Source organism: Rhinoraja longicauda, chromosome 22 (genome assembly GCF_053455715.1).
Source record: "Rhinoraja longicauda isolate Sanriku21f chromosome 22, sRhiLon1.1, whole genome shotgun sequence".
NCBI classification, from domain to species: domain Eukaryota; kingdom Metazoa; phylum Chordata; class Chondrichthyes; order Rajiformes; family Arhynchobatidae; genus Rhinoraja; species Rhinoraja longicauda.
This window is the reverse complement of record NC_135974.1, coordinates 36,338,581-36,350,376: the sequence shown is the minus strand read 5'-3', so window position 1 is coordinate 36,350,376 and position 11,796 is coordinate 36,338,581.

The window sequence follows — 11,796 nt, the reverse complement described above, 5'->3', positions numbered from 1 at the left end:
ATAATCCTACAGGTACTATCTCAATGTTTAAGAAACATTTAGACAGGTACATGAATAGGAAAGGGTTAGAGGGATGTGGGCCAAACGCAGGCAGGTGGGACTAGTGTAGATGGGACATGTTGGCTGGCATGGGCAAGTTGGGTCGAAGGGCCTGTTTCCATGCTGTATCTCTCTATGATTCTACAGAAAATCTTTACCTCGCCGAGATTATCATGGATCAGATTGACAACTGTTTTTCCACACAGAAACTTTGTACAAACTTAGTCTAAGCTGAGGTCACCGGTCATTAAATAATAAGTGTGCGTATTCTTATGCATGGACAGATGAGCAAAGGTGAGGAAAGAAATCGGGAACTTGTGTCATGGTGTCTGAATAGCAAACGAGCTCCTAACATCAGCAAGGTCAAAGAGTTAATTGCTGACCCTAGGACAATGGGGAGAACAGGAGGGAGGATGGGAGGTGATGTGAGTGGGAGAGGGGGGGAGGGGGTGGTGAACCCAACCTCAGAGTTCTGTCCTCATCAACGGAGCTGCTGTAGAGATGGTTGGCAGTTTCAGGTTCCTAAGATCCATATCACCAGCCAGCAACCTAACCTGGGCCCTTCACACAGATGCAGAGAATGGTAAAAAGCATCAGTGATTTTATTTCCACAGGTGGGTGTATGAGGAGATTCAGCACGTCCATGAGGATTCTCTTGAGCATCTGCAGATGTGCGACACAAGCTATTCTGCCGGGTGCGTCTCAGCCCGGTCTGGCCACTGCTCTGCCCTTGGCCGCCTGAACCTGAGACAGTGGTGACCACAGCCCAGTCCATCACTGGCTCGGCACCTCCTCCCACCCAGTCCATCACCGGCTCGGCACCTCCTCCCACCCAGTCCACCTTCACGTTGCAACGCGTCAGGAAGGCTGGACGTTTCGTCAAGGATGCTCCCACCCTGGCCATTCCCTTTTCTCCCTTCTACCCTCTGGGAAAAGATGCAGGAGCTGGAACGCCCGGATGTCCAGACTTAAGAACAGCTTCTTCCCCACTGCCACCCGACTCCTGAACCAAGCATCTCTTTCACACACTCTTCCCCCTCTTACTCTTAATTCCACCGCATGTGATTATTGCCTTCCTTCACTCTGGTTTATTTTTGCAACCTGTTCAGATTGCAGCCCAGTGTCTGCACCATTCTATAAGAAAATAACTGCAGATGCTGGTACAAATCGATTTATTCACAAAATGCTGGAGTAACTCAGCAGGTCAGGCAGCATCTCGGGAGAGAAGGAATGGGTGACGTTTCGGGTCGAGACCCTTCTTCAGACTGATGTCGGGGGTGGGACAAAGGAAGGATATAGGTGGAGATAGGAAGATAGAGGGAGATCTGGGAAGGAGGAGGGGAAGGGAGGAACAGAGGAGCTATCTGAAGTTGGAGAAGTCAACGTTCATACCACCGGGCCGCAAACTGCCCAGGCGAAATATGAGGTGCTGCTCCTCCAATTTCCGGCGGGCCTCACTATGGCACTGGAGGAGGCCCATGACAGAGAGGTCAGACTGGGAATGGGAGGGGGAGTTGAAGTGCTGGGCCACCGGGAGATCAGTGGCGTTAATGCGGACCGAGCGCAGGTGTTCAGCGAAGCGATCGCCGAGCCTGCGCTTGGTTTCGCCGATATAGATGAGTTGACATCTAGAGCAGCGGATGCAATAGATGAGGTTGGAGGAGGTGCAGGTGAACCTCTGTCTCACCTGGAAAGAATGTTTGGGTCCTTTGATGGAGTTGAGGGGGGAGGTAAAGGGACAGGTGTTGCACGAGATCTGCACCATTCTGCTGTTTTGCTTTCATCATTGTATTTATTGTTGCATCTCTCGTTACTGTGTCATGATGGCCCCCCTTCACGCAAACAAGGAATTTCTTGTGACAATAAACTAATCCGAGGAGCATCAGAGGGAGAAGGTATGATTGGATGAAAAGCTTCAGAGGAAACAGGAGAGACAAGAAGGAATAATGCACTAAGGTCACAGACTGGAACATTGTTACTTCAACTATCATTGTTGTGATACTCTGGATAGTACAGAAATATGATAGGATGAATTCAAACAGGTATCATCAGACAGATGGAAGATCCTAGCCCCTTTACAGACTTTGGACACAAAGTGAGGTGGAAGATTGCAAAATTGTTCCTATGAATAGAGAGTGTTTCATATTCTGGAAAAAATATTGGAAGAGATGTTTGCAGATGCTGGTAGTTTTCAAATCATCCAGTCTAGTACAATACCTGTGGTCTTGCTATTGTTTAGTTTAGTTTAGAGATACAGAATAGAAACAGGCCCTTCGGCCCACCCAGTCTGTACAGTCTGCAGCATCTCTGGAGAGAAGGAATGGGTGACGTTTCGGGTCGAGACCCAAGGGTCTGTATACTGTGTACTGTGTACTGTACTGGGCTGTACTGTGCTGTACTGTACTGTACTGTGCTGTACTGTGCTATAATGTACTGTACTGTACTGTACTGTACTGTACTGTACTGTACTGTACTGTACTGTACTGTACTGTACTGTACTGTGCTATAATGTACTGTACTGTACTGTACTGTACTGTGCTGTACTGTATTGTACTGTACTGTACTGTGCTATAATGTGCTGTACTGTACTGTGCTGTACTGTGCTGTACTGTACTGTACTGTACTGTACTGTACTGTACTGTACTGTGCTGTACTGTACTGTACTGTACTGTGCTGTACTGTGCTATAATGTACTGTACTGTACTGTGCTGTACTGTGCTGTACTGTGCTATAATGTACTGTACTGTACTGTACTGTACTGTACTGTGCTGTACTGTGCTGTACTGTATTGTACTGTACTGTACTGTACTGTGCTATAATGTGCTGTACTGTACTGTGCTGTACTGTGCTGTACTGTGCTATAATGTACTGTACTGTACTGTACTGTGCTGTACTGTACTGTACTGTACTGTGCTGTACTGTGCTGTACTGTGCTATAATGTACTGTACTGTACTGTACTGTACTGTACTGTACTGTACTGTGCTGTACTGTACTGTACTGTACTGTACTGTACTGTACTGTACTGTGCTGTACTGTACTGTACTGTACTGTACTGTGCTGTACTGTGCTATAATGTACTGTACTGTACTGTACTGTGCTGTACTGTACTGTACTGTACTGTGCTGTACTGTACTGTACTGTACTGTACTGTACTGTACTGTGCTATAATGTACTGTACTGTACTGTGCTATCATGTGCTGTACTGTACTGTGCTGTACTGTGCTATAATGTACTGTACTGTACTGTGCTGTACTGTGCTATAATGTACTGTACTGTACTGTGCTATAATGTGCTGTACTGTACTGTGCTATAATGTACTGTACTGTACTGTGCTGTACTGTGCTATAATGTGCTGTACTGTACTGTGCTATAATGTGCTGTACTGTACTGTGCTGTACTGTGCTATAATGTACTGTACTGTACTGTGCTGTACTGTGCTGTACTGTGCTGTACTGTGCTGTACTGTGCTGTACTGTGCTATAATGTACTGTACTGTACTGTACTGTGCTATAATGTACTGTACTGTACTGTACTGTAGTGTGCTGTACTGTGTTGTGCTGTACTGTGCTGTGTTGTACTGCGCTGCAATATACTGTGCTGTAGAGTACTGTACTGTACTGTGCTATATTCAAAGTTCTTTGTACATCACTTGCACTGAATAAATCTCATGCTGGGAAATGACACCAATTTATTTTACTTCTAACTATAAATATATCAAATCCATGTGCCTAAGAATGAATAAAGAAAGAATATTTTACTGCTGAGTAAGTAAAAAGATTGTATTTATGTTCTCAGGACTAATTATTCCGTCTTCAAATATGACTTCACCTGTAGTTCAAACTCCACAATGTACGTTTCCACAGGAAATGTTCTTGTGTAAATAAACATACAATTTCTAACACACACTATTTTTTATAATTATATATTTGTGAGGTCTTAGATCTATTTCTGGAGAATTTATAGTGCAGCATATCATTGTCAAAGTGTAGGTTTGTAAACAAGTAGCACAACTCAGTCTGAAGAAGGGTCTCGACCCGAAACGTCACCCATTCCTTCTCTCCCGAGATGCTGCCTGACCTGCTGAGTTACTCCAGCATTTTGTGAATAAATCGATTTGTACCAGCATCTGCAGTTATTTTCTTTTACAACTACATCGTGCTGGTTGGAATGTTTTTCCTGTGGTATACACTATGATAGTTAACCAGGTTTTTAACACATTCATATAGAGATGACAGGTTTGTGAAATCATGAGGGGAATAGACAGGGTGAATGCACAGAGACTTTTTCCCGGGGTAGGGGGAATCAAGCACGAGAGGGTATAGGTTTAGGGGGGAAGGATTAAATAGGAACCTGAGAGGCAACTTTACCTGAGAGGGTGGTGGGTGTATGGAACGAGTTGCCAGAGGAGGTAGTTGAGGCAGGTATTTCAGCAACATTTAAAAGACATTTGAACAGGTACATGGAGAGGAAAGGTTAAGAAGGATATGGGCCAAATGCAGGCAGGTGGGACAAATGGAGATGGTCGGCATTTAAAAACATGATAACATTTAAAAGACGACACAAAGTGCTGGAGTAACTTGGCGAGTCAGGCAACGTCTCCGGAGAACAAGGAGAGGTGAGGTATTGGATTGGACCCTTCTTTATGTTCTCCAGAGATGTTGCCTGATGCACAGTTACTCCAGCTCTTTGTGTCTTTCTTTTGTAAACCAGCGTCTGCAGTTCCTTGTTTAATAATTCAAGAGAGAGTGAGATTTAGCTCTTAGGGCTAAAGGAATCAAGGGATATGGGGAAAAAGCAGGAATGGGGTACTGATTTGAGATGATCAGCCATGATCATATTGAATGGCGGTGCTGGCTCGAAGGGCCGAATGGCCTACTCCAGCAACTTTTTTCTATGTTTCTATGTTTTTCTATGTTTCTAATACTTAAAAGATATTTAGACAAATATATGGATAGGACAGGTTTAGAGAGGTATGGGACAGTAGGACTCGCTTAGACAGGACACCTTTAGTTGGCATTGACAATATGGGCCAAAGGGCCTGTTTTCATGCTGTGTGGCTCTAGGACTCTGATAGAGAGCCAGACTCTGAGAACAATTGCAAATCCATAAATAGATCAAGGGGGAATCTCAATCGTTGTGGAGGCCAGGTCAGTGGATATATTTAAGGCAGAGATAGATAGATTCTTGATTAGTGTGGGGTGTCAGGGTTACGGGAAGAAGATAGGAGAATGGGGTTGAGAGGGAAAGATAGATCAGCCATGATCGAATGGCAGAGTAGACTTGATGGGCCAAATGCCCTAATTCTGTTCCTATCACTTATGAACTAACAAACATGAATGAAACACTAGAATGTTGCTCAGTCAGTTCATGGTTGTTTTCTGAGGCTTGGGATTAAACACCTGAATTGATTTTAGGCTTTTTTTGTACAGTTAGGTTGATGGTGTTGTTCTGTACTGGCTCGTTATAAGTTCCCTCAGCGGCTTTGCAAAGCCAACACCAATTCCAGCCTTTTGCAGGCGTGTGCAATACACGACTGACAGATTTTTTTAAACTGCTGAGTAATTTTCAAGGAATAATTTCCATCTAATTATGAGGCTAATGTGCACTACATTTAAAAGCATAATTAGTGATTACCAAACACGCGGGTTTTAATTGACAGGAAATGAAGGTAAGAAAGATTATGTAAGGAAGCCAATGAAAACGTTGTATGGTGTCGGTATCTGAACCTGAAAATCGGGCGTTTAAAATTACAACCCGCAGCGGAGGTCCCACTTTGTAGGAAGGAACTGCAGATGCTGGTTTACACTGGAGATCGACACAAAGTGCTGGAGTAACTCAACGGGACAGGCAGCATCTCTGGAGAGAAGGAATGGGTGACGTTTCGGGTCGAGACTGATTGTAGTAGATGGGAGAAAGCTTGCCTAGAGGTGAAGATAGACACTAAACGCTGGAGTAACTCAGTGGATTAACTTTCAGTCTGAAGAAGGGTCTCGACCCGAAACGTCACCCATTCCTTCGCTCCAGAGATGCTGCTCGACCCGCTGAGTTACTCCAGCATTTCGTGTCTATCAAGGTGGACAGACAAGTTGGGCAGACAAGGGCTGGCGAGGTGATGGTCGCTTGGGATTTGGTCCAATCTCCTCCCCTGCCGCCACTTCATTGTGTTCTGCACAGACTAACATGTGGCACATGTCCGAATCAAACTGTGAGACAGACAGGACAACGCTGAAGGTGTGCGGCTCTGGATCTGCACACAACTTCAATGTTTACCGCGGCGCGGCCATGGCAACGGCTGCTGCAGGAGAACCATCTGCGCCATCGGCCATAAGGTCTGTTGTGTCTTCGGGTTTGATGTCCTGATAATAACGACACAATTCAGGTTGTTTCAGTTGCCTTAATTTACTCCTTTATTCAGCTCCTTGCCTGTGTGGCGTAGTGATACTGAAAAGTGCTTACATACCTAATCACAGTGTGTGTGTGTGTGTGGTGAGTGTGCCTGATACAAAGTAGTGCAGGAGGTTGGGACTGCTACAATGAATATGTAGCATATGTAACATCCCCCCTTCTCAAAAGAAAAGAATAAAAGTTAGTGACACTAGAGGATTTCCAGAGCGAGGGTGGCAATCCTGTAGCAGATACCGTGGGATTATTCTGCCCACATTCATGGCATTCTGCTTTCTACTATACTACACAACAAAATATATAATGGCAGCTTGTTTTCTTTCAGGTAGTGCGTAGCCAGTCAAGAGTCATGTCTTGGCGTGACTTGTGACTTGTCCCTTCCAGTGCTAGCGATAACGCGCTGGGGGTAAGATGTTGCTCCTGGATCTAGTAGATCTGGTTGTTGCCTGCAGTGTTGCACTCGATGTATTGGTGACTTGTTGAGTCGTTTCCTGGCCATTGGTTGGTGCTGGTTGACTATATAACTCACTGGTAGCAGTTTGTGAGAATGTGTTGTCATCAATGGCAGGTGTTGCTGTTGCTGTGGGTGGTGTCCTAGGAGTTGCTGGTGTTGTCTTTGAAGTTGCAGGTGTTGACATTTCAGGTGTCGGGCGGATGTGAATTCTGTTTCGTCTCAACTGCCTGCCCGGTTCTGTCTCTATGATATATGATTTTGGGGTTCCAGCCCTACTGGTGATTTGTGCTGGGGTCCATTTCTTTGTTATTGGATCCTGAGCATGTACGTTTTGGCCTTGAAATAGTTCAGGCAAGTACTGTGCATTTTTGTTGTATTGTTTCAGCCCCTCCTCCTGGGCAGCTGCCAATTTTGCCCTTGTTTCTTCTTGGTCGATAGGGGGTTGGATTTTGCTTGGCAGGGTGGTTTTGTATTTCCTGCCATTTAGCATTTCTGCAGGAGACTTCATGTCAGCCTTTAGTGGAGTTGCCCGTAAGGATAATAGTGCCAGGTTTGGATCCTCCTTTGCCTCTCGGCATTTTATTAGTATTTTCTTGGCTGTCTGTACTTGCCTTTCAATAAACCCATGGCCCTTTGGGTAATGTGGTGAAGATGTTGTGATTTTGAACCCGTATTCGGTGGCCAGCTCTCTGAATTCCCGAGATGTGAATTGGGTTCCATTGTCACATACGATCTGCTCAGGTATTCCTTGCTCTGCAAACAACCCTCTAACAATTGACACAATTGTTTTAGCTTTCAAGTCCTTTATGTTTCTCACAAATGGGAATTTGGAGTAGTAGCAGGCCATAATCAAATACCATTGCTGGTTCTCTGTGAACAGGTCTGCTCCGATGGTTTGCCATGGCCGGCTTGGGATATCACTGGGTGTCATTTCCTCCTTCTGTTGTGAATTCCTGTATTTTTGGCATATGTGGCATGTAGATACCAGCTTTTCTATGTCCTTGTACATGCCTATCCAGTACACAGCGGATTTAGCACGGAGTCTGCACTTTTCCATTCCTAAGTGTCCTTGGTGGATCTTTTCGAGGATTTCTTTTTTCATGGACTTGGGTATGATGATTCGTGATCCGGCCAGCAGGACTCCATTCTCTACCGAAATATCATCACGGATGGTCCAGTATTCGCGGAGGATAGGCTGAACTTGTTGTCTCTTTTCTGGCCACCCCTGTATTACCATTTGGGTGAGGAGCTGGAGTTCTTCATCTCTGGCTGTTTCCTCTTTAATCTGTTCCAGCTTCACGCTTGTCACACTCACAATGTGGTGGATCTTTATGCTCAGCCCTTCCATCTCTTGTTTGTCATGTGTTGATAGTCTGGATAGGGCGTCAGCTAGCAGCAGGTCTTTTCCTGGCTTGTATCTGATGTTGTAGTCGTAGCTCTGTAGCCTCAGTAATAGTCTCTGTAGTCTGGCTGGTGCTTTGGTGAGGTTTTTTTTTCCGATTTGTTCTAGAGGGCGGTGGTCTGTTTCGATGTCGAAATACCTTCCATATAGGTAAGTGTGAAATTTCTCGCAGCCATAGACTACTGCTAAGAGTTCTCTCTCTATGTTTGCGTACCTTGATTCTGTAGGAGTGAGTGCTTTGGATGCATACGCAATAGGTCGGCCATTTTGTATCAGTACTGCTCCAACTCCTCTCATGGAGGCATCAACTTGGAGTGTTACAGGTTTCTGTCTGTCATAGTACTGCAGGATCGTTTCTTTGCTGATGAGTTGTTTTAATTTCCCAAAATCTTGGCTATGTGAAGCACACCAATCAAATTCAGCGTCGTCTTTCATCAATTCACGGAGATTTGCTGTATGATTAGCAAGCTTAGGTATGAAGACTCCCATGTATTGTATGAGCCCTAGGAAACTTCTTAACTGTTTCTTGTCTTTGGGTTCCTCCATGTGGTTGATAGCATCCACTTTTGTAGGGTCCGGTTTCACTCCTTCTGCAGAGTAAATCAGTCCAAAGAATTTGCACTCCCTTTCTTTGATTATGCATTTGTCTGCATTGAGCTTTATGCCGGCTCTTCGAGTTTTTTCCATAGCCTCATGGAGGTTGTAATCATGCGTGTTTTCATCTCTGCCGTATACTTGGATATCATCTGCTATCCCGATTGCCCCTTTACAGCCTTTGTATGTTTCATCTATTTTCCGCTGGAAGACATCTTGACTCACCTTCAGCCCGAATGGGAGCCTGTTGAATCTGAATCTGCCAAATGGCGTGTTGAAAGTGGTGAGCATTGATGACTTCCGGTCTATTTTGACGTTCCAATATCCATTGCTAGCATCCAGCTTGCTGAACACCTTGGAACCGGCTAGTGCGGGTGTGATCTCTTCAAGGGTTGGAGTTGGATAATGGTCGCGCTTCAATGCATTGTTCAGATCCCTGGGATCAAGGCATATCCTTAGTTTTCCGTTTGGCTTTTCTTTGATAACAATTGAATTTACCCAATCAGTTGGTTTAGTTATTGCTGTGATGATGCCCTTTTCTTCCATTTCGTTTAGTTGTTCCCTTAGCCTCTCTTTCAGTTCAAGGGGAACACGGCGGGGTGGGTGGATCACTGGCTTCACACTGGGGTCTACTGTGATATGGTATTCGTATTCCTCAAAACAACCAACGGTATCGTCAAAACACTCTGGGTACATGTCCATCAATTCTTCTTTGTTCCTGATGGGCGGCCGGTTTTTGATGGGTATGTTTCTGTCAATTCTGCAGGAGTTTGTCTTGATTTCATAGTTGATTGACACAATCTTCAGTCTTTGGCACGTGTTCAGGCCGAGAATAGCAGGTCCTTTCGATTTAGTGATGAAGAAGGGGCATTTCACTTCTTTCCCTTTGTATGTTCCTGCTATGATTATTTTGCCTAGCTGTGGGATTATGGAACCTCCGTATGCAGCTAGGACTACATCGCTACTTCCAAGGATTCCTTTCCTGACGCTGCCATCTTTTGTCATGTGTTCAGGGAATATCTTTCCGTAAAGATTGACTGGTAAGATATTGCTCTGGGCTCCAGTATCAATTTTGAGCCTTAGATTAATCGTTGTTCTTTTCTTTCCCACTTTTTTCTGTAGTTGTATTATAGTATATGCTTCCTCTCTGTTGCTATGTGTTTTGCTGTTTCCCATTTCGTGGACGTCAATGGTCCCAACGGAAAGGAATTCTTCCTCAGAGGTATCTGAGGTTATCTCCTCTTCCTGTTGGACGTGTGCGTGTATTTGTTTCCTTCTCGTATTTCTATCGTTCTTTGACCATTGCTGCTTTGGCTTGGTGCTGTATGATTTTGTTGACCTACACATTTTCTTCCAGTGGTTAGGCCTCCCACATGAGTTGCAGGTAGTCCCGTATGCTGGGCACGCCCTGCGATCATCAAATGCATGCTCTGTACCGCAGTTCCAGCAGCTTCTTTGGCTTGCTTGTTTGTTTGCATGCCTAGAAAATGTCTGCTTTGGAGCCTTTAAGGTGGAGCCAGGGTCACGTTTTGAGAGAGCGTCTATATTCACTCTGGTGCTGCTCTGAGATGAGCCAACTTGAAGGCAGAGGGAGGACATTTGTTTCCTTGTGGCTTCGAAAGCTCTGGCAGCATCTACGGCGTCTTTTAGGTTGAGGGTGTCTTTCCCTATTAGGGACTTTTGGACCTCTTGGTGGGCGCACCCCCATATTAGCTGGTCGACAATTCTGTCATCTTCATCACCAAATCTGCATTTCTTGGCCACGTTCCTTAGTCTCGAAAGGAAAGTGTCGGTTGTTTCTTGTGGGTCTTGTCTTAGCCCTTGGAACTCATACCGATGGATTCTGTGGTTTGATTTGGGCTCCATATGGTTCGCAAACCTTTCAAGGACTATTCCCGGATTATTGCAGTCAGGCTCTGTTAAGCTCCAACTGTTAAAAATGTCTAGACCCTTCTCCCCGAGCCATAGTAAAATATAACTGACCTTCTCTTCATCTGCAGTTCCTTTCAGGAAGCTTTTAAATGCCAGCTGGCTCTTTTGTTTGAATTTCTTGAACGCCTCCACCACATCATCGGCGTCCCAGTTCATCGTAGGGTGGAGGCTCATTGCTGCTGTGGAGGCCGCCATCTTGTGTTGTTAGGCGGGTGCACAAAAAAAATCAATTTCTCTGCAGCCGCTGTTCCTAATTCACAATAGCGATTCACAATAGCGCGGGTTTTTACTCGAAAGTCACCGCTGCCACCATGTTGTGTCTTCGGGTTTGATGTCCTGATAATAACGACACAATTCAGGTTGTTTCAGTTGCCTTAATTTACTCCTTTATTCAGCTCCTTGCCTGTGTGGCGTAGTGATACTGAAAAGTGCTTACATACCTAATCACAGTGTGTGTGTGTGTGTGGTGAGTGTGCCTGATACAAAGTAGTGCAGGAGGTTGGGACTGCTACAATGAATATGTAGCATATGTAACAAGGTCTATCACTCACCTGGTGTCTGTCTAACTCTGCGCAATATTGTACAGGTATGAACGAAACGGGAAAGTTTCTATTATTCAGATGTCATTTCTAGTTTTTGTCTCGCAACCTTCCTACATTTGGAATAAAATGAAGAGTCTGACTTCAATAGTTACCTGTGAATGCATTAGAGTCACAGAGTGATACAGCGTGGAAACAGGCCCTTCGGCCCAACTTGCCCACACCGGCCAACATTAGTCCCACCTGCCCGCGTTTGTCCCATAGCCCTATCCATGTCTACTTGTTTCTTAAACGTTGGGATAGTCCCAGCCTCAACTATCTCATCCGGCAGCTTGTTCCACACACCCACCACCCTCTGTGCGAAAAAAGGCAAGACTCCGTGCGCCTACCCGGTCCATTCAGCTCATGATTATATACATTGGACCACAAACGG